The sequence below is a fragment of the Musca autumnalis genome, unplaced genomic scaffold, assembly GCF_047663935.1.
Source record: "Musca autumnalis isolate F117 unplaced genomic scaffold, ASM4766393v1 scaffold_2, whole genome shotgun sequence".
Taxonomy (NCBI): domain Eukaryota; kingdom Metazoa; phylum Arthropoda; class Insecta; order Diptera; family Muscidae; genus Musca; species Musca autumnalis.
This window is the reverse complement of record NW_027411755.1, coordinates 21,527,326-21,548,369: the sequence shown is the minus strand read 5'-3', so window position 1 is coordinate 21,548,369 and position 21,044 is coordinate 21,527,326. Positions and strand designations below refer to the sequence as shown.

Here is a 21,044-nt window from a genome sequence, read left to right as displayed (position 1 = left end):
TCCAGAGGCTAAGAAATATTTCTACAAAAAATGTTTATATAGGTCCACGTTTTGATATAGCCACCATAGGGTGATATTTCCCGATTTTCGGTATTTTGAAGGTTTCACGCCGAAATTGCTGAAATGTGGTATTTAATCTTCGTTGGGGGTCTCAGAACTTTGTTGGTATAGGTTCACGCCTTTATATAGCCCCCCTAGACCTTACCTCCCGATTTACGGTGTTTTGAAGGTTGTGGCCTCAATATTCCTCAGAAATGGCTGATATGTGGTATTTAGTCTTCGTTGGGGCATAAAACTTTTCTCCAGAAACTTGTCGGTACAGGTCCACGCCTTAGTGTAGCCGCTATAGAACGGAAATTCCCTATTTCCGCTATTTTGAAGGTTGTGGCCTCAATATTCCACCGAATATGCGGAAATTTCGCCTTCATATAGCCCACATAAAACGGTACCACCCGATTTTCGGTATTTTAAAGATATCAGCGTTATTATCACAACAAAATGAATGATATTTGATATTTAGTCTTTGTTAGAAGTATAAAACGTTCCACCTGAATTTGTCGGTATGGGTCCACGTCTTCATATAGCCCCCATAGAACGATATTCGGTATTTTGAAGGTTGTGACCTCAATATCCCACTGAAATGACTGAAATTTTGTAGTTAGTCTTCGTTGGGGTATACAAATTTCCAGCTGAAATTTGTCGGTATATGTCCACGTCTTCATATAGCACCCATAGAACGGTACCTCCCGATTTTCAATAATTTGAAGATTGTGACCTCAATATCCCACATTAATGGCTGAAATTTGGTACATGCTCTTCATTGAGGATATAAAACTTTCCACCTGAAATTAGTTGGTATATGTCACCGTCTTCATTTAGCTTCCATAGAACGGTACCTCCTGATTTTCGGTATTTTGAAGATTTTTGCGCAATTATTCCACCGAAGTGGCTGCAATTTGGCATTTAGTCTTTTTCTGGGCTACAAAAATTTCCTTCAGTATTTGTCGGTATACGTCTACGTTTTGATGTACCCCCCTTAGAACGGTATATATCCCAGTTTTCGGTATATTGAAGGTTTTAGCCTCATTATAACACCGAAATGGCTGCAAGTTGGTACTTAGTCTTCGGTGAGGGTATTAAACATTCCACCTGAAATTTGTCACTATACATAGGTCCATGTCGTCATATAGCCATCATAAAACGGTACCTCCCGATTTTCGGTATTTTGAAGGTCGTGTCCTCAATATCCCGCCGAAATTTGTGAAAATTGGTATTCAGTATAAGCTATGGGGTATTTTCACCTGAAATTGTCGGTATAGGTCCATGTCTACATATAGGCCCCATATAACGGTACCTCCCGATTTTAAGTATGTTGAAGGTTGCTTCTCAATATCCCATCGAAATCACTGACATTTGGTAGTTAGTCTTCGTTCCCCACCGAAATAGCTGATATTTGGTATTAAGTTTTTGATAGCGTTATGAAACATTTCACCCGAAATGTGCTGGTATACGTCGACGTCCTCAAATAGGCCTAATAGGACCGTACCTGCCGATTTAAGGTATTTTGAAAGTTGGTATTTTTTTTTTTTTTTTGAAAGTTGTGGCCTCGGGTGACGTAGGGGATGGAAGATACCAAGGAACGGTCCTGACCGGTTTTAACATGGCAAAGCCCAGGATTTATCTTGGTCCCTCTTTCATCTCAAGTGGACACTGACCTCCCCGTGGTGTCACCTGGGGAACTGCCTTTAACACCCGTTAAAGGTAGTGAGCTAACATGTGCCGCGCGTTCACCCATATAAACGTTAAAAACTTGGGTTTGAGCGTCGGGTTAGTAACCCTCCCCTAGAAAAAAAAACAGCCTACTATGAAAAAACGAAAGAAAAGAAAAACAAACCCCTCTAAAGTTGACGAACCCCGCAAACGTTTTAAGGACCATGATCTGCGAATCTGCACCTGGAATGTTCGCACTCTTTATAGAGAAGGTGCAGTCTTCGCATTGGCAGACGTACTTGGAAAGTACAAAGCCGATATTACTGCCATACAGGAAATACGATGGACTGGGAAAGATGTCACAACAACACCTAAAGGTGACGCACTGTATTATAGCTGCCATGACGTAAAGCATGAGATCAAAGATATATTCTACGAGAGCTTAGAAGAAACATATGACCGTTGTCCTGCCCATGACATTAAAATTGTTCTAGGCGATTTTAATGCCAACATTGGAAAGGAGAATATCTTTGGACAAACAGTTGGGAAATTCAGTCTACATAGTGAAACATCAGACAATGGAATGAGGCTGATAGACTTCGCAGCGGCAAAAAACATGGTAGTTAGCAGTACCAGATTTAAGCATCTCGATATTCATAAGGGCACTTGGCTGTCTCCAGACCAAAGAACAATAAATCAAATTGATCACGTTGTGATAGATGGAAGACATTCATCGAGCGTGTTGGATGTACGATCGTTCCGAGGAGCAAACATAGATTCGGACCATTACCTCGTTGCAGCAAAGGTACGTACCCGTCTAAACGTTGCAAATAAAGCACGGACAGACACAACACGAAAGTTGGACATCGCTAAGCTGCAAACACAACAGATAGCCACAGCATATTCCACTCAACTGACCCAATTGCTTAATGATAGCGCTTCTCGTCCCGATAACATATCAGCACAATGGAAAAATATTGCCCACTCCATGCAAACAGCCGCAAAATCAGTACTTGGATACCAGAGACCTCCACCAAAGAATCTGTGGTATGACCAGGAGTGCCGTGCTGCTACCGAAGAAAAAAATGCGGCATATAGGGCTACTTTACAATCAGTAGCAACGCGTAGCGCACGAGAGAGGTATCGGGAGAAAAGGAGAGAGGAAAAACGACTTTTCCGCAGGAAAAAGAGAGAAATGGAAAAGAGGGAGTGTGAACAAATGGAGATGTACAGGAGACAGAACGAAGTCCGAAAATTCTACCAAAGAGTGAAGCATCAAACTGATGGCTTTGGTACAGGAATATCCTCCTGTAGAGATAAACAAGGTAATTTGGTAACTGATACAGATAGTGTGCTCAGGATATGGAAAGAACATTTTTCCAAACTCTTGGTATCCGATAGCAGTGAAGACGGCGAAGATACCACAGATCCAATCCCAGATGATGGTATTGAATGTATACCGCCCAGCCAAGATGAGGTAAGGACAGCAATAAACCGGCTGAAGAATAATAAGGCGGCAGGAGCAGATGGCCTACCAGCCGAGCTGTTCAAAACCGGAGGCGACACGCTGTTAAGGTGTATGCATCAGCTAGTTAGCACCATCTGGCAGGAAGAACACGTACCCGACGATTGAAACGTGAGCATCCTATGTCCAGTCCACAAGAAGGGTGATAATTTATAGGGGCATAAATCTGCTCCCTATTGCATATAAGATAGTATCTGGCATATTGTGTGAGAGACTAAAGCCTATGGTCAATGAAATTATTGGACCCTATCAGTGCGGCTTTAGACCTGGCAAATCCACCATTGACCAGATATTTACCTTGAGACAAATCCTGGAAAAGACCCAAGAAATGCAGATCGACACCTTCCATCTTTTCGTCGATTATAAAGCAGCATTCGACAGCCCTATACGTTCAAAGGTGTTCCAAGCCATGTCTGATTTTGGTATTCCTGCAAAGCTCATTCGACTTTGTAGAATGACATTAACTGAGACGAGATCCTCAGTTAAAATTGGAAAGAACCTCTCCGAAGAGATTACTACCAAAATAGGTTTCAGACAAGGAGACGGCCTGTCGTGTGATCTATTCAACATCCTGCTGGAAAAGGTCATACGAGACGCGAAGGTCAAAAGAAATGGAACGATATACACGAACAGCCACATGTTACTGGCTTATGCCGACGACATTGACATCATGGGTCGATCGGTAAAGGAAGTAACTGACACCTTTGCAAAAGTCGAAAGAGAATCTGCTAAAGTTGGTCTGGCAGTAAACGGCGTAAAAACCAAGTTGATGGTATCGACGCGTAATATGTCCATAAACACCGCACCATCTGTGAATGTTGGTACCTATAATTTTGAGGTAGTAGAGGACTTCGTCTACCTCGGCACCGCCATAAACACAACAAATAACATCAGTTGTGAAATACGAAGAAGAATAGTGTTGGCTAACAGATGCTACTTTGGGCTGAGTAAGCAGTTTAGGAATAAAGCCACCTCTCGTCAAACAAAAATAACACTGTACAAAACACTGATACTACCCGTGCTAATGTATGGTTCCGAAGCATGAGTACTTGCTCAAGCAGATAAGGCAGTGCTTTGTGTGTTTGAGAGAAAAATTCTTCGAAAGATCTACGGGCCAATCTGTGTTGACGGCGAATATCGGCGTCGTATGAACATCGAGCTGTATCAACTATACAATGACATCAATATAGTTGAACGAATCGAGATACAACGATTGCGATGGCTAGGCCATGTTATAAGAATGAGTGATGATGAACCCGCTAAAAAGGCGTATAAATACGGGTCGCATGGAGGTTATCGCAGATCTGGAAGGCCAAAGCTTCGTTGGAGCGAACAAGTAAAACGAGATATCACAAAGCTACATATCCCAGATTGGGAAAATACAGCAGCAAACAGAGAGGATTGGAGATTTTTTCTTAGTTCGGCTTATGGAACAAATGTTCTGTAAAAGGCCAGCTAAGTAAGTAAGTAAGTAAAGTTGTGGCCTCAATATACCACGGATATGACTGAAATTTAGTATTTAAACTGTCAGGGGTGTATAAAATATTGCAGTAGAGAAATTTTAGTATAAGCCTTTTTCTTCAAATAACCCCCATAGAATGTTGTGTCATCAATATCCCATCGAAACGGATGAAATTTAATATTTTGTCTCCGTTGGTGGTATAAAACTTTCCACCTGAAAATTTCCGGTATTGTTTTTATATAGCCCCCATATTTTCGGTATTTTGAAAGTTATAGCCGCATTATTCAACGGGAATAACTGACATTTGGTATTTAGTCTTCGCTGGAGTTACGAAACTTTCCTTCAGAAATTTATTGGTACAGGTCAACGTTTTATACAGCCTCCATAGAACGGTGCTCCCGATGTTGTTAACTGTCCAAAATCCAGAATTTCCAGGTTTAGGTCTAGTCGGCATTGCCCAATTTTATTTATTTCGCTCAATTCGGAAAATTGTAAATATTGGTCCATATTTTGGACCATATGAGCTGTTTTGAAGGGAGTATTATCAGTTGAGATGACAAGGCGCATATTCCAGAAAGCGAAACACTAAACGGAGAGAATTGGAGATCTTTTCTTAGTTCGGTGTATGGAACAAATGTTCTGTAATGGGCCAGCTAAGTAAGTAATCAGTTGTTTTTTAAAGTGGTATAGACATCTCTATATTTTTTTATTATTTGAAAGTGGCAAATGGCGCTAACTCTTAAAAGTAAATGAGTAGCCAAAATACTCCATCTTGTGTATTATGAATGCATTGTAAAAAGGAAATTGTTTAATTTTTCTTTGTCAAGTAATTAACAAATATTTTATATAAAATAAACAATACACCTCTTTCCCGAAAAGTATGTGCTAATATCCGCTCATCATTTGTTTACAGAAAGAAAAGTTCCATCAAAAAGACCAATTGGTTAATCGATCATAACCTGGCTGTTTAGCATATGGTGAAAAGCTATAATTTTTCATAATTTCCCCATGCCAAACGAAAAGCTGAAAGTAATCCATTCAAGCCATTTCTCATCGAGATAATCATCATAGGCCAAAGTACGAGGTCCCCTTCCACCCGCTATTTATTATTCTTTCCAGCCATTGGGCAAAAACAATAACAACAATTTAATAGATATCTCAAAGCTATTTGGCATAAATGACATATTGCTTTGTATAAATTACAAATTAGTTTTTTGTTGTTGCTGGTGCTTTTTTTTGTTTTTTTTGTTTTTTAATTACATAAAATCAATTTTCATAATTTATCTTATTTTTTTCATTTCGGTCTGGCCTTCACATTGGAGATGATGGGGGGAATTTTTTCTTCGTCACTATTACTTTGTTGTTATCTTTAACATCTTTTCTTTGCCACCACGTACAAGTTGGATCATCATAGCGCCATCATTAGATTCTCCTACATCATCTTCATTGTTATCTTCTGCGCTAGAGCCACCAGAGGGTGGCATACGGCAAACAATATGTCTTAAGGTGATCATTATCGCCAGCATCATCAACAGAGTATTATTACAATTGCTGTAGTTTTTGTAAGCAGCTGGTGGAACATCCCGGCCATATCATTTATCTGACTGACTTCATGATGATTATCACGAACAACATCGTCCGTCATTCATTTGTCCAAGGCAGCAACCAGCCAAGTTATTCTCTAGCAGCCAGCCATCCAGCCAACCAGTCAGTCAGCCATCCATTGAATATCATTCAGAAATCTCATCTCAATGTTTTTCCCCACTCTGCATTCTTTTGTTTGTGTTCTTGTTGTTGGTTTTTGTGTGCAATTTATCATAATTGGTAAAATATGTTTTTGGCGGCTGGTTGTACTCCTCCGCCTCCCCACCATCATCATCTGTCTATTCATTTTGGTCAGCAACATAGTTCACCAATTGTGCCTCGGTTTGGTTTTGTTTATCTTTGCCAGTAGTAACGGCAGCAGCGGCAATTTTTCATTAAAAGATTTTCATGTTGAGATACATTTTAATTGGAAAACGAAAGAGTTGGCCGGTCAAATCGCTAAAGAAACAAAATAACCAAACCCTCAAAATGAAAGAGGAAAATTAATTTTTATGAAATATGAAGAAAAATTAACATAAATTATGATCTGCACCAAGAAGACATAATCATTGAAACAAAAGAACGAACAAACAACTCACAAAACAACCTGTGGAGGAGTAGATATTTGGAAGTGGATACGATTTGTGTTCAGTCAATCTAATACAAAAGAATATAATTATGTATTTTGTCATTTGGTTTAAAAGATTTGTTTTCGTTGAGGTCATTGGATTAAGATATTAAATTTTAAGAATGAGTAATATCTTCAATCGTATTTGGATACCGATTTTGGTACCATTCATAGTCTTCTACATTAAAATTGTGAGTCTCCGATATGTATTTGAAATATTTTAGAGTTAGTCTTGCAAGTTTTTCTTGAACACAGTAGCTGATTATTTTTCAGTATTTACAACTGCTACTATTTTGAATGTGTCCAAATTGGCGGATCTGAGGGAAGAGTTTCGTTGTAAATATCCGAGAGCATTTAAAATCGGGATGCTCACTTCTGAGAACAATAATTGTCATGGGCTTTCCATTTCGTTAGTAACCCGACGTTACCAAACTCACAGTATCATGAAAAAAAGAAAGAAAACCAAAAAAGGTGAACTTTGACCGCGATTTATTTGAAAATCCCCCTCGGAGATTTTTTTGTTTTTTTTGTTTTTATTTTTCTCATTTATGAACACTGTAGTTTCAGAAACCGCAAAAACTTCCCAGGTGTACGCACCTTTTATTTAAATTTATTTAAGGCGCACCGTGTGCATTGTTGATATATTTATCAAATTGTCGTTGAAAAATATGCTAAAAACAACATGATAGAGACATTTTACAACAATGGAATGTTCTAAAGAGTTATATATTACATTCCAGGGAATAATTTCCTCATGACATTACGATGATGACATTACGAAAAATTTATCAGTTTTGAAGATATGGTGCCAAATGTATAAAAATTATGGAATTTTTAGATATATTATAAAATTTGAGGCAATACATGTGGTTTTTCGAGTTCATTATTTCTCCAAATATTTTATTTTTGCCCTTATCTACAAATTTGAAGGAGAAGATTCGCATTGGTTTCAGAGATATAGCCCCGAATTGCTTTAAAAAGTCAATATTTAACCATGTTTAGATAGGGCTATAAAATCCAAGCTGGATCTGACACAATAAAACCCAACTAGGGATCTTGACGTTTGGGTCTGTACTTTCAAAAAATCCTTAGTTCACATTTTTTGCACAAGATTACCTCAAAATTTGTTCACAGTGATATTGGCTTAGGACCCTGGATTTAGACCAATCGATCCGTCTTTCTGCAGAAGAGATTAGCCGCTTCTGTCCAGACTTTGCCACTGGTAATATTTTTTCAATATTTACCCTGGAGAATACCCAAGAGATGCAGATCGACAACTTTAACCTTTTTGTCGATCATAAAGCAGCCCTTCGTTCAAAAGTATTCCAAGCCATGTCTGAATTTGGTATCCCCGCAAAATGATATAAACTGATACTCGGTTCTCTGTTAAAATAGGAAAGAACCTCTCCGAAGATTTTAGTACCGAAAGAGGTATCAGGCAAGGAGACCGTCTTTTGTGTGACTTATTCAACATTCAACATGTAACTTGCTTAAGCTAAAGCCGTTAAGAAGGTAAAAGGAGACTCTGCTAAAGTGGGTCAGGTGGTAAACGGCGCAAAGACAAAGTTGATGGTAACGACGGGCAATGCGTCCATAGAACTCGGTCCAACTTTGGAAGCTGGCAATTATAATTTTGAAGTAGTTAAAGACTTTGTCGGTGCTGCCATAAACTCAACAAACAACTTCAGATGTGAGATAAAAAAAAAAATAGTATTGGCTAACAGATACCAGTAAAAAAACTCATTACCAAATAATGGGTTTTAAGAATACATTTTGGTAGTAGTTACTACTTACAAAACCTCTTACTAACCCATTATTTTAACAAGGGCATATCGCAATGACTTACTAGTTTTGCTATAACCACTAGAATAACTAAATAAACTAATAAAAAATAATTAAAAAATGAAGTTTCAGTGTTTTAGTTATAAATGCACTTAAAACTAGAAAATAATTTGTCGCTTAGCCTCAATAAGTATATTCTTTTTTCAAATAAAACGCTTGCATTTAAATTAAAAATGGTGGCAAAATGAAACGGCAAGCGTTTTATTTGGGAGATTCCATAATGAGGAAGAAGATACTTATTGAGTCTAAGCGACAAATTATTTTCTAGTTTTAAGTGGTTTTTTAAATAAAACACTGAAACTTAATTTTTTAATTATTTTTTATTTTTAACTTTTTAGTAAAAACATTTTTTATAAAAAAACAAGTGAGCCAAGGCTATAGTCGGGTCGGGGCCGACTATGTGATACCCTACACCACTTCCCCTGTGCATAGGCTTTTAACTGATAAAATTCAAAATATTAAAATTGGGATAGCTTAGCGCCTTTGTTCTGAATATCTTCAATAATACAGGTCAATTTTATTGAAACGCATTTAAGTGCATCGTCAGAATAACTCAAATAAAAAAATGGAAAAGTGGGATGTACGCCAACCATCAACTATCACATTTCGACCCCTGGATAATATCCGACCATTACCAAAATCAATAGGTTTTTTCCTCTGTGGGACCCCCATTAACACCCAAAATTTCGTGACGATCCAATCAAAATTACGACGTGTAGCGTGATTACAAAAAATTAAAAAATAGGATATATTACCGACTATTGCGCTATCTCCGTTATTTTGCCCCATACGCCCACATGCTTTACATCATTGTAAAGATGGGATTTTCTACTTCTATAGTTGGACTTTGCTTTTGGAAGGTCCACAACCAATGCTGTGCTATTCGTCATTATTATTAAAATCGCAAAAATGAAATGTTGTGTTTTATTAGCGGCTATTGCGATATCATGATTGTTTGACCACCTACGACAACCTGCGTTACATCGTTGCAAAGGAGATATTTTCTACTTTCATTAGAAGGTTTTGATTTTGATATTCCCTTATATACAAGCGGAGATATTCGCTTTGAAATAAAACGTTGACTTCTTCTCCAAATAAGTTTTTTGCCCATTCCGACCCCTGAATATTATCCGACCATCACCATAATCAATAGGATTCTTCCTCTGTAGGACTCCCATTAACCCCCAAAGTTTCGTGACGATCCGATCAAAATTGCGACCTGTAGAGTGATTACAAAAAATGGAAAAAAGGGATGTATTAACGACTATTGCAATATCTCCGTTATTGGGCCACCTACGCCAACCTAATTTGCATCATTGTAAAGATAGGGTTTTCTACTTTCATCGTCAGACTTTGTTTTTGGAAGGTCTTCAACCAAAGCTGTCATATTCGTCATTATAATTAAAATCGCAAAAATGAAAAGTTGTGTTCTATTAGCAGCTATTGCGATATCTTCGTTATTTGACCACCTACGACAACCTACTCTACATCGTTGCAAAAGCGATATTTTCTATTTTCGCTACCAGGTTTTGCTTTTGATATAGCCCTTATAGAAGCGGAGATATTCGATCTAAAATAAAACGTTGACTTTTTCTCCAAGTAAGTTTTTTGCCCATTCCGAACCCTAAATATTATCCGACCATCAATAAATTCAATAGGATTCTTCCCCTACGGGACCCCCATCAACACCCAAAATTTGGTGACGATCCGATCAAAATTACGACCTGTAGCGTGATTTCTTTAAAAGTGGAAAAATGGGATGTATTACCGACTATTGTGATATCTCCGTTATTTGGCTACCTACGCTAACCTATTTTGAATCATTGTAAAGACAGAATTTTCTACTTTCATAGCCAGACTTTGTTTTTGGAAAGTCCCCAACAAAAGCTGTGTTATTCGTCATTAGAATTAAAATCGAGTAAATGAAAAGTTGGGTTCTATTAGCGACTATTGCGATATCTTCGTTGTTTGACCACCTATGACAACCTACTATACATCGTTGTAAAGGTGATATTTTCTGCTTTCACTAGTTTTGCCTTTGATATATCCCTTATAGATTTGGAGATATTCACTTTGAAATAAAACGTTGACTTTTTCCCCAAATAAGTTTTTTGCCCATTCCGACCCCTGAATATTATCCGACCATCACCAAAATCAATAGGCTTCTTCCCCTCCGGGACCCTCATCAACACCCAAAATTTGGTGACGATCCGACCAAAATTGCGACCTGTAGCGTGATTACAAGGTTTAGATGGACAGACGGACGGACGGACACACATAGCCAGATCGACTCAGCTCGTCGAGACATTCATTTTGGTATATATAAGTATGGGTCTACGACAATTATTTCGATGCGTTACAAACTTTTTGGCCAAAACCAACTTATAATACCCTCCCCACATAGTGGTGTAGGGTATAAATACAGTCAATTTAGGCCGAAAATGTAGATAACAACTTTAAATTGCCTGAAATTGGTGGGAAATGCCAAGTTACAGCTAATTCGGACTAAAAATGAAGACAAAATCCTCAAAACACCTGAAATCGGGTGGTACTGCAATATGGGGGCTATTGGAAACAACGGACTCATATTGGTTTCATATTCATGTATTGCCATCCAAATCTGAAAGATTTGAACTAAACGGACACCAAGGCAAGTTAAATAAAACACTGTAAAAATAAATAAATTAATTAATCTTTATATATAAAACTCACTTGTCGTTTGTTGGTAATTGAATCAGTTGAAAACGGCTGGAGCGATTTGGATAATTTTTTGTGGAAATGTTAGTTATAGTCCAGTTTAGGTTTTTATGCAAAGAAAAATTGGCCACGCCCACTTTTCCGCCCATTTTTATAAATATGTTATATCTACGAAACTACTCAACAGATTTTCCTGAAATTTTCAGGGAACGTAGAGTGATGGCCCCCGGTTGAAATAGGCTACATATTTGGCTGAATTTCGGATCGGGCGGGTACCTCCCCTATGCCCTATTTTTGTAAAAAATGCAATATTTGCAACAATTACAAATGTATCGCTTTGAAAATTAATTTCCGAGCGATTGTGTGTCCGACCTTACGTGCTTATTTGGGACATTAAGACTGGACAACGCCCACTTTTTTAAATATGTTATATCTACGAAGCTACTGAATCGATTTTCCTGAAACTTTCAGCGAATGTACCGATAAAAATAGGCTATACATTTTTGGACTTTCGGATCGGGCGGGTACCTCCCCTATGCCCTTTTTTTTGTAAAAATACAATATTTGCAACAAATACGAATGTATCGGTTTCGGAATTTATTTGCGAGTCAATGGCGATTGTGTCTCCAACCTTACGTACTTAGTTTGGGACTTAAGATCCGACCACGCTCACTTTCTAATTAGATTATATCTAAAAAACTACTGTAGGGATTTTCAAGGAAATCGCGATTTGTCTAAACTTTTAAATCTTTAAAACTAAAAATCAAATGTCGTTCGTTGGTCATGATATCAGTTGAGAACGGCTGGACCGATTTCGATAATTTTTTTCTGTAAAATGTGCGCCATAACCCAATTTTTATCATTTCTACAAGAACTACTGAACCGATTTTCCTGAAATTGCCAGGAAATGTACAAGGATGGCCCCCGCTTAAAATAGGCTACAAATTCAGTTGAATTTCGGAAGGGCGGGGTACTTCCTCTATACCCTACTTTTTTAAAAATGTTATATTTACAATAATTACGAATGTATCTATTTCGGAAGACCTTACCCACTTTTTTAGAATCTAATGACTTGACCACACCCACTTTTTAAAATATGTTACATATACAAAACTACTGAACCGATTTTCCTGAAAATGTCAGGGAATGTACGGGCATATTTTCTTGAATTTTGAAGGGGTCATATTTAACAAAACGCCTTACCTTTATGAATAAAAATCAAATGCTGTCATAACCCAACTTAGGTTTTTTGGAAAGAAAAGTTTACCACGCCTACCGAAAACAGGTTACATATTTTATTGAATTCCAGAGGGAGCGGGGTACCTCCCCTATGCGATATTTTTAAAAAACGTTATATTTGCAAAAATTATGCATGTATCGGATTAAAAGTTTATGGATTAATCTACAATCTAGGTACTTCTTTAGGGCCTATAGGCCCGACCACGCCTGTTTTTTTTTAATATGTCATAACTGAAGGGATTTCCACAAAATTTGCCACAAAAGCTCAATGTTTGCCGTTGTTATGTATATTTTATGAATTTCGGAAGAGGTGGGGTACCTTCCCCATGCCTTTCTGTTAAACGCTATACCTATAAGCCAAACGTATGATTATATCGGTTTCAGCATACATTTTGGTAGGCAATGAAGTTGTGTGTACCCTAGGTACATATTTGGAGCCAAAATACCGGGCCAGCAGGGACGTACGCAGGATTTCATTTCGGGGGGGGCCCAACTTGACCAAAAATCATGACAATTAAAAATGTTGTGTATCGTTACGTAAAGCTATTTTAAAGGGGTTTTAATTGATTTTATGTATATTCAATATTGCCACAAAGTATATACATTCAAAAGAGAGAAAGATCACAATATTTTAAATACAAGATTGAAATTTGGAACTGATTATAATATATCAGTCCTTGGATAACACATATCAGACCACGTTCGGCATAGTCTCCTTACAAAAGTTTTTAACCAAATTCTCCAAGAGAACTGAAGCAATAACTAAAACATCTTTCAAATTAATATTACCCATATAGATGTACGTTTTGTTGTATCCCAGAATTTTTAACCACATAACCTTTTATTTGGCATTTTGGGTTCTAAATCCCGCAGCGAATAGCTTTCGAAACATTTTCTATATTCGAGGCTATTAGCATAGTTTTTAAAAATATCGTCAGTAATATTAATATGGATTTAGGAAATCATTTTGTTGGGAGAACTTCCATGCAAAAAGTGGTGAAAATAGATCCACGTTCGAACGCAGGGATTGCATTCGCGAATATGTCGAATAGATATATACATTGTTTGGAGGATTTAAACAGTTCGATCCGAACATAACGCCGTTTTTTCTTTATCACACACTAACTTCAGTGCCATTAAAAAAGTTTTGTATTATTGTAAGAAGATAATATTTTATATGCACTTAATAAACACCAAAACTTTGCTATTTTACAAGAAGTGATAGAGTCCGTGAAAGCCAACTAATAATTCAGAAAATTACATTAAAAAAATAAAAAAAAATATCAGGATCCGGGCGATGCAATCTACGACTCATAGACTCCGAATCCAACTCGCAGTACTGTTTGAGACTGCTATAACACATGGTCGAAAAATATCTCTAAAAAAAAGCTCGGCAACATTTTAGCCAAATCCTGAAAAAATAGTTTAAGACGAAAAAATACATCTGATACATCAATGGTTGTTGTTGCCGCTTATTTCTATCTTAATTGTACGACTACATGTTTATGGACTCGATGACCTTACAAACTTTCCAACGACCAATCACTTCTGTCGGCACAGTGGATACAAACTTATGAAAATTCATAACTTTTGTTTTCTGGAAAACAAGTAAAAAGTAACAGTCGGGTTTGCCTACGGAGATATACCCTCAGCCTGTGTGAGTTGGGACTTTTATATATAGACAGATCGAATACGGGCTACATAGCCAATTTTTTCTATAAATTGTGTAGCCAAGAAGTTTCAGAATTTGATATGTACGTAATTTTAGGATGTTTCGGTCAAATCGGATAATTGATATTTTGTGTTGAAGGAATCTGAAGGAGTGAATCGATATAATCCATATTCGAACCTACTCTAGGTCTCGAAAAAATCGGATTGGACTTTGCTCAAGATTTTAGGGAAACATTTTGAAGTCTGGTGTCCAAAGGAAGTTTGGACAAAATATTGCGACATCCAAAATTTGGACCAAATCTGTTGATCTATCCGAGAGTTATAATGGGCACGAGCCAGACAGACGAACGAACAGGGATAAATCGACTCCAAATTGTTTGACGCGTGTTTCGTCAAAACATATGATTAGTCTAAGAACATTATTTCGATAAGGTACATTTTTATCGTTAGCCTAATGACTGAGGGTTCAATATCACGGTGCTCTTGAACCAACGTTAAATGAATGGAGCTTACAAGTGGGAAGTTTTTGTGGATTCTGAAACAGCAATGTTCATAGATTAGAAAAATCCAAAAACAAGAAAAAATAGCTTGAGGGATTTTTTAATTAGTTCACATTTTTAGGTTTATTTTAGGTTTCCGCGATTTTGCTTAGAAACCACAAGTCCTGTCGAAATGGGGCTAAGGAAAATGTTGTAACTTTGAAAATTAGTTTGCTTTGTTCCTAGGTTTTACCATTTTTGAGATATAGAAGTTCAGGTCACATTTTTAGTTTTTTTTTGTTAAGTTTTCACGATTTGCTTCAAAACAGTAAATCTTGTTGAAATGGGACTACAGAAAATCCTTTAGCGGTGAAAATTCTTTACAAGATTGGGATTCGTAATTTTTTTACTCGGTTGTACCATTTTTGAGATACATAAGTATAAGTTAGGAAATTGTAGTACTGACATTGTTTTATAAGGAGGCGATACAGTCAGTGAATTGTCCAAATTTGAACTTCTATATCTCAGAATTGGTAAAAACTACGAAAATATCATATATGAAAAATATTGTAGAGAATTTTCACTGCTACAACATTTTCTTTGGTTCCATGTTGATAGGGCTTGTGGTTTCCCAGCAAAACCTAAAAACCCTAAAAATTATTATTATTTTTTTTTTTTTGATTTTCTCATCTAAGCTTCTTTCATGTAAAGTTGGTTCAAGAGCACTGTAATATACAATACAAATAACAGCAGATTTTAATACAATACCATATAACGAAAGTTTGACCATTAATTTCGTTTACGGTTGTTTTCAGCTACAAATTTGTTACTGATAGGAAAAAATTCAGATGGGCAACCTATTTGTAGCAGATATTATCACTTTATAATGCACAACAATACATTTTTCTCCATTATTTTATCCCACTGTTTAGCAACAAGTTGATATAAAATAGGAATACAAAATTTTGATTATGGCAGCAAAACAATTTTTTAACTGGTTTTCGAGATATACTCCACGGAAAACCCTTGATATGTCGTACATATTGTCCAATAGACATTTCATTTTATGTACTTCTAATCCGCACAATACTGAATTTGTAAATGATTTGAATACAAAATGAGTTTAAAGCCTCAAGACCTTTATATTCATTACAGAATTCCAAAACACTGGCATGGCATAAAGAAGGAATATAGTTTTACTGGAAGTTTCTCTAAAAAGAGTATTCAAACAAAAAAATTTGAATATTTCTTAGACAACTTGATGACAAAGTACATTTTCAGTACAGAACCTTCAGAACAATATCAGTTTTCATTTGAAATTTTAAAAACAAAAATTATTTTAGAGAAAAAATCGTAATAATTTGTTAAAGAAGCTCAAAAAATTTAAGTCGACCAAACCATTTCGGGGGGGGGCCCGGGCCCCCAGTGCCCCCCCCCCCCTGCGTACGTCCCTGCGGGCCAGGCCTACTTTTTTTAATATGTTATATCTTGAAAACTGATGATCACGCCCACTCTTTTCAAAACATTATTTTTCCAAAACTACTGAACCTAATATTCAGAAAATGTTCAGGAATGTCCCGTGGTCCAAAATGCTATATATTTGTAGACGAATTTTGGGGCCTATTATTTTATAATCACTATATTTGCTAAACTTATGAGTGCATCGGGTTGCAAATTAGTTTTCGAGACAACGGTGGTTGCGCCCCCGATCAAGAAAAACTATATATTTACAAATTTACTTGAATGGTGAGGATCAACGGTTCATCAGCCATGAAAAGCTAAAACATATAAGTCTCAATAAGCGGGAGAATTCGATTTAACCATTTTTTTTACTTTAATAATTAGATCGCTTTAGGATAAAGACAGGGCATGGACGATAATAAATCTTAAAAAGCATAAATTGGCGAAAAAATCCGACAAAGTCCGTAAGAGAAAAGAAAGGCTACAGACAAAAAATCCTTCTCGGTTTGACAATGGAGCGAATAAGTGAGGTAGAAAATACCTATTTTTGAATTGTCAAGCATAAAGTCGATAAAAAGTTGTCATTAAAACTCATTACGACGGGCCAGCAACGCGGACCGGGGTCTGCTAGTGCTGTAATAAATTTGACATCGGGTGGTACTCAATTTTGTAGAAATACGTTCCACAAATACAAGAAAAGTACTAAAACAAGAAAAGTGCTAAATTTGGTATTTGGGGGCTGAGTTCGAATTCAAAAACTAGAGCCACTGTTGGTGTGAGGGGGTAATTTAGTAGGTGAACAGCTAGAGCTGGCAATGAGAATCACGGTTGGTGTATAGCGTTTATATACGGAGTAATTTTTGAAGTTTATACCCAAGTGTACGAAAAGTAGCATTTTTGGTACCATTTTGATATTCTGAATTTTGGTACGAAGGTCTCTGTGCACTGAGCTGTGGAGGTGGTATTGGAAATACCTCCTATAAGGCTACCATAAGTATTAAATTTGGTCTTGGATGTAGGATTAAAGCCGAAATCATATAATTTGGAATGCTAATATTAGTGTACGCATAGCACTCAAGGGTAATATACAACAAATGTTTTAGAATTACTAAATTTTACTACACATTGGAACACCGATATGAATGAAGTGGTAAATCCAGCGTTAAGACATTTGTGTTACGAGTCACTGTTGGGTTTAGATCACAATGGTTATAAAAATTCGCACATTAAATATGTATATGGCATGTTTCTACATGTAATGAAATAGACATTGGGCGAACAAGTAGGGATAAAACTGTAAAATTTTAGATAGGGTCGTGGGTTAGAAAAATTGTATTGAATATTGTATTTTTATTGTGTTTTTATTCTGAACGCATTAGAAAGTTAATTTGGAAACGTAGACCTATGCGACAATTTTTTTGCACCCTAAGGACAGAAAGCCATAAATTAAAATACTTCGCTGCTGATTTGCAGGGGTGAGATGGACCGATTTTAGGTAGTAGTTCAACAAAACAATCAGTGTTCACCATTTCGGTATTAAGTATTGTTTGTTGTTGTTTTTATTTCCTTTCCGCAAACGAAGTGGCGGGCACTTTGCTAGTAAATAAATAAATTTGTTTTCAAAAAACTCATATAACGAAAACGAAACTTTGTTCCCTAAAAGTTATACTCCAATAAAATTGTAAGTTCACTAAAATTTAGAACCAGAGGGAAAATAATGTATTCAAATTTTTCTTAAAGTCAACAATCCTACCTATAATTATATAATAATTGTTCCACAAACATACCAGACGGGACAAGGGAGACATCTTTCATATCAAGGAGTGCACCCCAATTCATATTAGCTAAATGATATGGGACCTACTGTTTATCCAGAAGTACTTAGCCAGACCTCATTGAAACATCGCTAACGTTTCAGTTAGGAGTACTTATCCACATCTCCACCAAAAGATATACACTAGGGTTATGATTTGCTTACAATCTCATATCACACTCCCATGTTTTGATGAGCTTTTACCTAAGATTACATAAAATCTTAATTATAAAGTGATTCATTAAAAAAGCTTTCGCCCAAAAAGCTTTTAAAGTTTTTATTTATCAGAATTTTGGAGAATTTTTTTTTGTAGGTCATTGTAGGCAGATATATAAATGAAAACAAGCTTCAGGGCCATCGACACAATCAACATGACACAACCGTTTGTTTCGCACTAATTTGATCATAATATATAATTTTATATCATATACAACTTTATTCAATATATCATATCCTTTGACAGTGTTTTGTACCTGACATTTTCCAATATTTAAATGTAATAATAGTTATTAAAGTTAAAGTCAGTAATGCTGGCGACATTTTCTGAGTATTTCAGCCTTGTACAACTTCTCTACAAGTGGTGTCTTAGACACGCCGTTCGGACTCGGCGATAAACAGTAGGTCCCATATCATTGAGCTAATATGAATCGGGGTGCACTCATTGATATGAGAGAAGTCTCCAATGTCCCGCCTGGGATGTTTGTGGAACAAGTTATTTTAGTTATTAATACGCAAAATGTCATTTATTTGTGCACCAGGAAATAATTTTTTTTCACAAATATTTAATTTGAAAGTGGTTTTTGCGGAACCCTTTTTAACCCATGTCGTACTTGTTGTTCGATTTTTCGAACAGTAAAATCACCTGTTTTCAAAAAAATATTTATGGATAAAAAAGATAAATTAAACAAGTTGTAGTATACATGTTTAGTCTCATCTGTCAGCAAATAAAACAATTTTACTTTGAAAACTCCCTCTACCCCTCGATGGTGGGGGTACATTTTTGAAATCTTGAAAAATTATAAAAAAATGAAATTAAAAAATAATCATGTGAAATTATTGCCAATATATGTAACCGTTTCACAAAATATAAAGAACATGATTTACATGCGCAAGCGCGATTTTACATATGTGGAAATTTTACTGTTCGAAATTTCGAACACTGGTTCTTATCCTATATGTCAGTGGCTATATCAAAACGTGGAAATATACTGACAAATTAGGGGGAAAAGTTATTATAGCCTCATATAAGACTAAATACTAAATTTCAGGCATTTCTGTAGGATAGTACGGCTAAATTCCTTAAAAAACCCTAAAATCGGGAGGTATCGTTCTACTAGGTGCTGACAAATTTCTGGAGGAAAGTTTAGTAGCCCTAAAGCAGACTAATTATGTATTAAATTACGGCCATTTCTATAGGATAATGCAGCTAAATAGCTGAAAAACCCCGAAAATCAGGAGGTACCGTTGTATGGAGGTAATCCAAAACGTGGACCAATACTGACACATTTCTGAGGAACAGTTTTGTAGGCCCAAATAAGACTCAATACTACCATATTTTCATTCAAAAATTATCAAATAAATCAATAAAAGAGCAAATAAATCTCTTTTATACCCTCAGCATTTAGGCTAACGAGGGTATATACACTTTCATACGGACAAAATGTGCGTCATCGAAATAATGGTTTTAGAGCCCAAGTTTGTTTGGACGAAATCCGTTTCAGACAATTTGGAGTCGATTTAGCAATGTCCGTCCGTCTGTCTGGCTGGAGCGCACGATAACTCTCGAACGGATGAACCGATTTGGTCAAAAATTTGGCTTTCGTAATACCTCCCACACAAATTTTCGGAAAAGTTCAGTTTAGGACCTGCTCTCGAATCACTTTGATTTTTGTTGCAACAACTTGTATTCACTGCCCCCCATACGACGGTACAAATTTCATCAGGGGCAAGTTCATACTTCCTGAGAAAATAGCCTGAAAGGTGCAAAACACCGTGTGTAGTGGTTAAAGTGCAAGATAACTCTGGAACGGATCAACCGCTTTGGTCCAAAATTTGGCCTTCGTAGTAGTTTGTCCAAAAATAGTTTAAGTTCGTAGATAAGCCATATCGGTCCACTTCTTCAGGTACCTTCCCCACAAACGTTCAAATATGTTCGGAAATTTGTTCTCACGATAACTCTTGAAGGGAGTAACCGACTTGGTTCATACTTTGCACATCCAGAAATGCGTACCAGACTTAGATGAGGTTCCAATATGGATTACATCGGTCCACGCCTTCGGGTACCTCCCACACAAAATTTCGGAAAAGTTCAGTTTAGGACCTGCTCTTGCATCGTTTTGATTTTTGATGTAGAAACTTGTATTCACGGCCCTCCATACGACGGTACAAGTTTCATCAGGGGTAAGCCCATACTTCTTGACAGAATAGCCTGTAAAGTGCAAAAAAACCCTGTAACACCGTGTGTAGTTGTTGGAGCGCAGCATAACTCTCCAACGGATCTGTCGATTCGTTCCAACATTTGGCCTTCGCAATATTTTGTGCAAACTTAGTTTAAGTTCGAAGATAAGCCATATCGGTCCACTCCTTCAGGTACCTCATCCACAAAAGTTCAAAAATGTTCGGAAAAATTGTGCGTACGACAACTTTGAAGGGAGTGACCGATTTAGTAAATACTTTACACATCCTAATATATCTGCCAGGTATAGATCAGGTTTGAATATGGACTATATTTGTCTACTCCTTCGGGTACCTCTCACACAAAATTTCGGATAAGTTCACTTTAAGACCTGCTCTCGAATCACTTCGAGTTTTGTTGAAGCAACTTCCATTAGCTGACCCCCTTTGCGATGGTACAATTTTTTTCAGGGGCAAGTAAATACTTTCTGAGAAAATAGCCCGAAAGTTGTAAAAATCCACAGGAGCGGTTCTGGGAG

At 36.8% G+C, this 21,044-nt stretch overlaps 1 protein-coding gene across 1 annotated transcript in view; it reads right to left on the bottom strand.

The window, feature by feature from the left end:
- The window catches only part of Ddr (discoidin domain-containing receptor 2), a 978,256-nt gene that overhangs the window by 690,659 nt on the left and 266,553 nt on the right, over positions 1–21,044 (bottom strand). The gene's annotated exons all lie outside the window — the stretch shown is intronic.